Genomic DNA, 6,602 nt, shown 5'->3' with positions numbered 1-6,602 from the left:
CTACCTAATCCCCAATCTGGTACCTAATTGGTGATAAATGGTCTGTTCATGTGTTGTGCTTGACTGGCTGATGTGGGAAAATATCAAGAACATGGAGGTGTTGGCACTGAGTTGTGATGTACTAGTATTCAAAGATATGCCTGTACTGAAATGTATTAACATGAAAAAGTTTGGCGTTGGAACCGTGCAGTACCTGGATGAGAACAAGAAGGTGATCCTGGCCATTGTCGACAAGCGGAGCAAGGGGAAGGTGGATAAGTGTGCACGGTGAGCCCGATCTCTGATCTGATCTGGTATCCTTGTGAACTAGTAGCAACTGTGCTGTTGTAGATGTGCACTCACGATGTAATGCTGCAGTGCTTTATGTAGTTTTTGCTATCTTAGCTCTTATGGTAACACCAGTTAGGAGTAGTGTTAGCAACAACTAGAATATGCTAGGAGTACTATGTTTGGACAATCAAATGTGTTCAGAAATGAAATGATCCACGTAGGTCTTAATGGCGACAATACTAATTTTAGTATGCTGGTTGAGACCTGAGTTGATTTGTGCTAGTTCTAGGCTGATGAAAAACTATCCTTCTGATATACACGTGATTACTGTGTAGAAAAGTACTACTGTTTCTTGTTCAGTGCACTGTTTCTCTGCTTCTCTACTGTCAATACCGCAGAACAGTTTCATCTTTATTTTTCAATCATAGGTAAGTGTCACGTGACAGCATGCATGTTCATGTGCTTCATATGCTTGCTCGCTGCTTTGTGGTGACAGGAAGGGAATCTTTGGTTACCGCAGTATTGCTTGAGATGATTTGTGGTGCAAGATATCACGCGATCATTTCCTGACACTCAGAAACAGAGATGTGTGCATGTTTTGAAATATTAGTCTAAGAAAATAGTATTGACAAACAACAGATAGTGTTCAATGATCAGTTACCGCTCAGTTTTTGGTAAAAGCCGCACAAATATATCTATCAAGGTGTTCGCGGTAGTGCCCAAACAACAGATAATGGGCTGTAGTGCTTTCTGTTCTACCTTAGTATGCTGTCACTTAGCATGGCAGATTAATCTGCCTATGTATGTGTTTAATTATATTCATGGTTGCTTTATGTGTTTGTTGATTATGCAGGTTCCCTGGCTAGGCCTCTGGGTGAGTGCATCATCGGCTCCTATTGCAGCTGCTCCTGCTGCTTCCAAGGTTTGCTCCTACATGTCCCTTTGAGAGTTTGAGCACTTGAACTGTGGCTTTATTTGCCCCTTGAAGGCTTTTATTGTTACGTTAATAACTTCTATAGTGGCTGCAGCATGTGCTATAAATCCAGATTGTACTTTAGTTCCAGATTTCTATGCATGCCACCTTGTTGTGATTAGTTAGGTTAGTTTAGTTCCAGATGTCTGAAATATACTTATTGTTCAGGGTCGATTGCAAATTAGTTCTGGTGCCTCCAGTGGAGTAGAGTGTGGAGAGCCAAGAAGCTTTATCTCTTTAAATTCAGTTAATTTCCTTACTGAAATTAGGTTGTTGCCTTGATACAGTATTGTATAGTGGCTCTGCCTCTGGAAATTTTATTTGATTGTGAGATGATTGGATTTTGAAATGTAGGCATATGGTACTGAACTATAGTACTGCTGTTGTATATAAATGGGCTGATGTAGAACTGTTCTTCATCTTTACAGTGTTGTTGTATAGAAATATGTTGAATTCTCTGCTCTGATTGTTGCAAATAATGGGGTCCTGGGAGATGTCGCTACTGCTTGAGGCCCTTGAGAGGCCCTTCATGTCGTGATGAATTTGCAGGTACCCCGAGAGGCCCTTGAGTTTGCAGAAATGTCGATTAACTTCTGTTTCGGCAAAGTCGGGTACTCCATATGTACTATTTTCAGCAAAGGCCATGCTGAAATTTTCCGTGAATTTTAGCATTACTTTGCTAAAAATCAGACATATGGGGTACTTGCGACTAATGCATGGGTCGGGGTATCTTAGTACTTAGTTAAGTAGGATCAACTGCCCCGCCATTCTTGCTGCATTAAACCATAGGTGGCAATAGAGCCAAGTGATTAGGCCCAACTTAGAATTCTCCTTAGCATCGATAAACCCTAGATGATAAACCCAACATAGGTGGCAATATAGCCAAGTGATTAGTGCCAAGTGATTAGGCCTAACCTAGGGTGCCTCGACATCGATAAACCCTAAATGATGAAAAGTTAACTTGGCTTCTATAGGGTGCCTCGGTGTCGATGAGAACCTAAATGATGTACGCTTAGGCTTTTAGGGTGCCTCGGCGTCGACAAACCCTAAATGATAAAAGCTTAGCTTTTAGGATGACTTGATGTCGACAAACCCTAAATGATGAGACCATGATCTTGTTCCTTGACAATAACCAGCTTTTTGACCAAAGTTTTTTCCTATTTAGAGTGAAACATGGCCCACAACGATGAGGCCGGCGGTTCGGGCGGCAAGCAATTCTGGGAGCTGTTCCGGGAGTTGGAGGAAGAACCTCACCGCTATGAGGACGCCGCGGAAGACACCGATCCTGACTACACAACCCCTAGTGGCGTCGGGGATGACACCACTGATGATGGCGCCGCGGATGCCACCACTGATGATGGCGGCGCACGCACAGATGGCAGCCAACCGAAGAGGCAATGGAAGGACCGGCGCCCGAACATGCTCGGAACCGTCAGGGAGGAATTTACTGAAGTGAACTCCAACGGGAATCCGACGGCTCCCAAACACGTAGTCAAGGGGTACTCAGTTCAGCTCGGGTGCATTCTCCGGAGCATCGTCTCGATCAACACCGAGAACCTAAGGCATAAGGACCGAGGAAATTTGCGCAGCCTCCTCTTCACGAAGCTGCACGAACGATACAAGTTCCCCGCTGAGTTTGCAAACACATGCCTCTCAGGGAATAAAGTGAACGGTGCCGCCCTCACGAGGATGAGCACGACCCTGTCTATTTGGAAAAGCACGATGAAGGCAATGATTGAAAAAGGTGATAGTTATGAGAAGATTAAGGCGAAATATCCTTTGATGAGCAAAGATGACTACAAGGAGTTCAAGATCAAGTGCGAGAGCCCCACAACCTCCGAATCAAGTCAGTGGGGGAAAGAAACGCGGCAGTTGAACTTAGGGGTCCACCAACTCGGTCCCGGCAGTTACAAAGTGGCGGAGCCTATATGGGACAAGGAGGACGTGGAGCGTGCTGAGCAAGGCCTACCGCCCCGCTTCAAGAAATATCGTGACAAGCAGACCAGGAACTTTCTCAGGGCCCGGTACAAGGAGGACCCGGTAACAAAGGATCTTACCACGGATCCGAAGACCAAGGCGCTTGAGCTTGTTCTGGTAAGGAATACACCCCCGCGTAATTAGCTCCATATGGTTGCATTCTAATTAATCCCCAATATTTCTAAATGGTTCACGTTCCTTCTGCAGGACAAAGGAAGCAGTAGCGTGGGGTCGTCTCAGAGCTCCCCTTTCGACACCCCTTTGAATAGGGCGTTGAACGTAATGAAAAACAAGGATAAGCTCAATAAGCCGACGTCAGCTGGTCGTGTGGCCGGCAAAGGCTTGTCCACAAAATGGTCGTCATACTATACCGCTGGTGGGCGAAAGGAGAAAAAGACCAGCTCGGAAAGCCAGTCGCGCGAGGTTGAAGCACTCAAGGCACAAGTGGCGCGGATTCCGGAGCTTGTCCAAGAGCAAGTGGAACAACAACTGGGAACGAAGCTCAACGCCATGGTGCCTACGTTGATTCATGGGCTGACGACATGGATTGCGGGCGGCCAACAGGGGCCTCCCCCGGTTCCCAGCTTGACGACCAGCAACTCGCACAGCGTGCAGGCGGCGCCATTGGTGTCTCCGGCGGAGGCGGTATTCGTGTCTCTGGCGCCGGCATGGGCATTGGAGCTTAATGCACCCGGGTGTACGCCGGCCGGCACCTCGCCAGCAAGCGGCCCCTCCGTCAGTTGCACGCCCGCCGTTGGCGGTGCCTCGACATTAGTCGAGCTCGATGGCATCACGATAACTAAGCCTCTCGACCGATTACTTCATCTCCTTGCCTTTGATTGGGCATCCCTGACGCCCTACATGTTTTCGCAGGGCGCCACCGACGTTCCTTGCACTCTCCTGCACTTCGTGGGCGGCGAGTTGGTCGATGTCTCCAAGGGCAGAATCATTCAACCGGGCAACCCCGTGTTCCACGGTAATCCGATGCCACCCACAGTGTATAGGGTTGAAGTGGTTCGGGTGCTGCTAGGCTGCGACGAGTTGTTACCTCCGATTCGACCCGCTGGGGCCGACAAAGAAGATGAGATGACCCTCAGCACCTGCGTAAGCTGGCCCCTGCTTTGGCCGAAGAGCCAGATTCGTTTGGGGGCAGGGGACACCACCCCACAGACAAGACCGCCAGTCGTGCCGATGCCAAGCCATGGCAAGAACGCCGCAACACTACCGGACATGCCGGACATCCCTATGGCACAGGATCCGGACATGCATATGGCACAGGATCTGGATGACGACGACAACGATGAGGATACATTTACCAATGTCGATAAGTACTTTGCCGAACATGGGTACGGTGACAAGTTCTGTGGGCCTCCTTCTCAAGAACCCAACCAAGACGACCGCGATCTAGCTGGTACAGCGGAGAAACCCAGTTGCAACAGGCGTCGTCTGGCGTTCAATTCTCAGGAGACACCTCCAGCTGCCACCTTCATCGAGCCTCAGATAGCTGAGGTGCCAAATATTATCAGCCCCAACACGCTCAAGAAGGCGGTCTGTGAGCAGAACTCGGTCCCATTACAGCAGATCAAGAAGAAGAGCCGAAAATGGAAGACTAAAAAGGGCGTCGGTGCGAGCCAGCCGGCACCGAGTACGATCCATGCTCAGGACGGGCCACCTTCACCTAAGGATATCTCGAGGAGGGTGCATGTGGCGGGTAGGGCGATGCTACCGACAAATATGCTCAATGCTGCAACCGGTGCTATGCGGAGTCTACACGACAGTATTCTTTCTTTGGAGAAGCGGCGTCTCAGAGAGAATGATGTGTCATACCCGGTTTTCGTGGCCAAGGTGCCAGAGGGCAAGGGCTTTGTGGATGGCGACATCGGGGGTATGATCGTCCTGCGGTTTGATGACATCTTTGCTATGTTTAACCTTCATCTGCTGCACTACACCTTCGTTCGGATGTTTTCGCTGAGTATGGAGATGTGGATCATTAGAGACAAGACCCCGGACATCGTGATAGTCGACCCCTTCTACATGCGTGCCAAGATCTTGAGCAGCATTGGGGACCGCCAAGTCACGAGTTCACACCTCGAAGGCGTCATTCTGGCAAACCCAGATAAGGATAACTTCCTTGTGGCTTACTTTCCCGAGTAAGTCATCCCTTAACCGCCCCGTAACATATGATTTCTTAGATTTCGACCGTTCCTTTTTTCTAACATTCCGTGTTCTGTGCAGTGACACACATTGCACACTCATCCTCTTAAGCCCGAAATATTCCATGGCCACGTATTTCGACCCGAACCGTGACTCCAAGATAGACTACACAAATATCAAGAAAGTTCTTGATGATGTTCTCCCTAGCTACGCCAAATCTGGAGGCACCTTCACCAGGGCAGTTCGTAAGTACGGCAAGCACGTGTTCGCCCACAATACGACATTATGCTGCACCAAGCAGCCGCCTGGCGGTCAGAAGGATGCCTACTACGCCCTCCATCACATGCGGGCGATCGTAAGGGACCTTCATCACCTTCTGCTACCAGATAATCTCAAAGATTGGGCCGCGAGCTTGTCGGCAATCCAGGACGCGGACATCAGACAAGAATTCTTTCGCATCCAGTCGGAGTTTGCGGACATCATCCATCAAGATGTCCTTCATACCTCGGGGCAGTTCTTCCTCAGATATCAACCGTCCAACAGTGAGATAGACGGAACGCTACAAATGCAGGCTGACAACGCCCGTGATTTCATGACCATCACGACAGACGGCGGCTTCATCCACGCTCCTGTCCCATGAGTCGAGTCGAAAGTAGTGATGTGTAGTTCTGAAACATTGATTGGCTCATGTTGTAATTAAACTTTAATGAATTGTATGTCTCTTTGGTTTGGACAGTCGTTCAACTTAGATGTAATCGATGCTATTTATTAGTAGGACCATGAATTGTGCTATTAATGTCTTGCTTTTCTCTTCCGATCCTTTTGTTGCATACTAATATATTGCTTATGTATGTATTGTCTGTTGTTTGGCTTGTGCATAGAGATGCCGTCGTATGTCGTGTACAAGGGTAAGGTTCCCGGAGTCTATGACGACTGGGAGGAGTGTCGGAGACAGGTTCACCGTTTCAGCGGTAACAGTTACAAAGGGTACACCACTAGGGCGGAGGCGGAATCTAGATACGCCCGCTATCTAGCGGGAGAGAGGAGGGAGCGTTGGAGGAACCGGATGAAGACCAGTTTCATCGCGATGATGCTCATCGTGATGACCGCAGCTCTCTTCTATGTGATGGTAGTTTAGATGATCGATATCGACTTGTAATATGAAGACAAACTCGATACTCGCGGTCTCGAGACTTGTAATGTTTAATCTTTGTTCGGTCTTTTGAAT

This window comes from Triticum aestivum, chromosome 5A, assembly GCF_018294505.1.
Source record: "Triticum aestivum cultivar Chinese Spring chromosome 5A, IWGSC CS RefSeq v2.1, whole genome shotgun sequence".
Classification (NCBI taxonomy): Eukaryota; Viridiplantae; Streptophyta; class Magnoliopsida; order Poales; family Poaceae; genus Triticum; species Triticum aestivum.
This window is presented reverse-complemented; position numbering follows the sequence as displayed.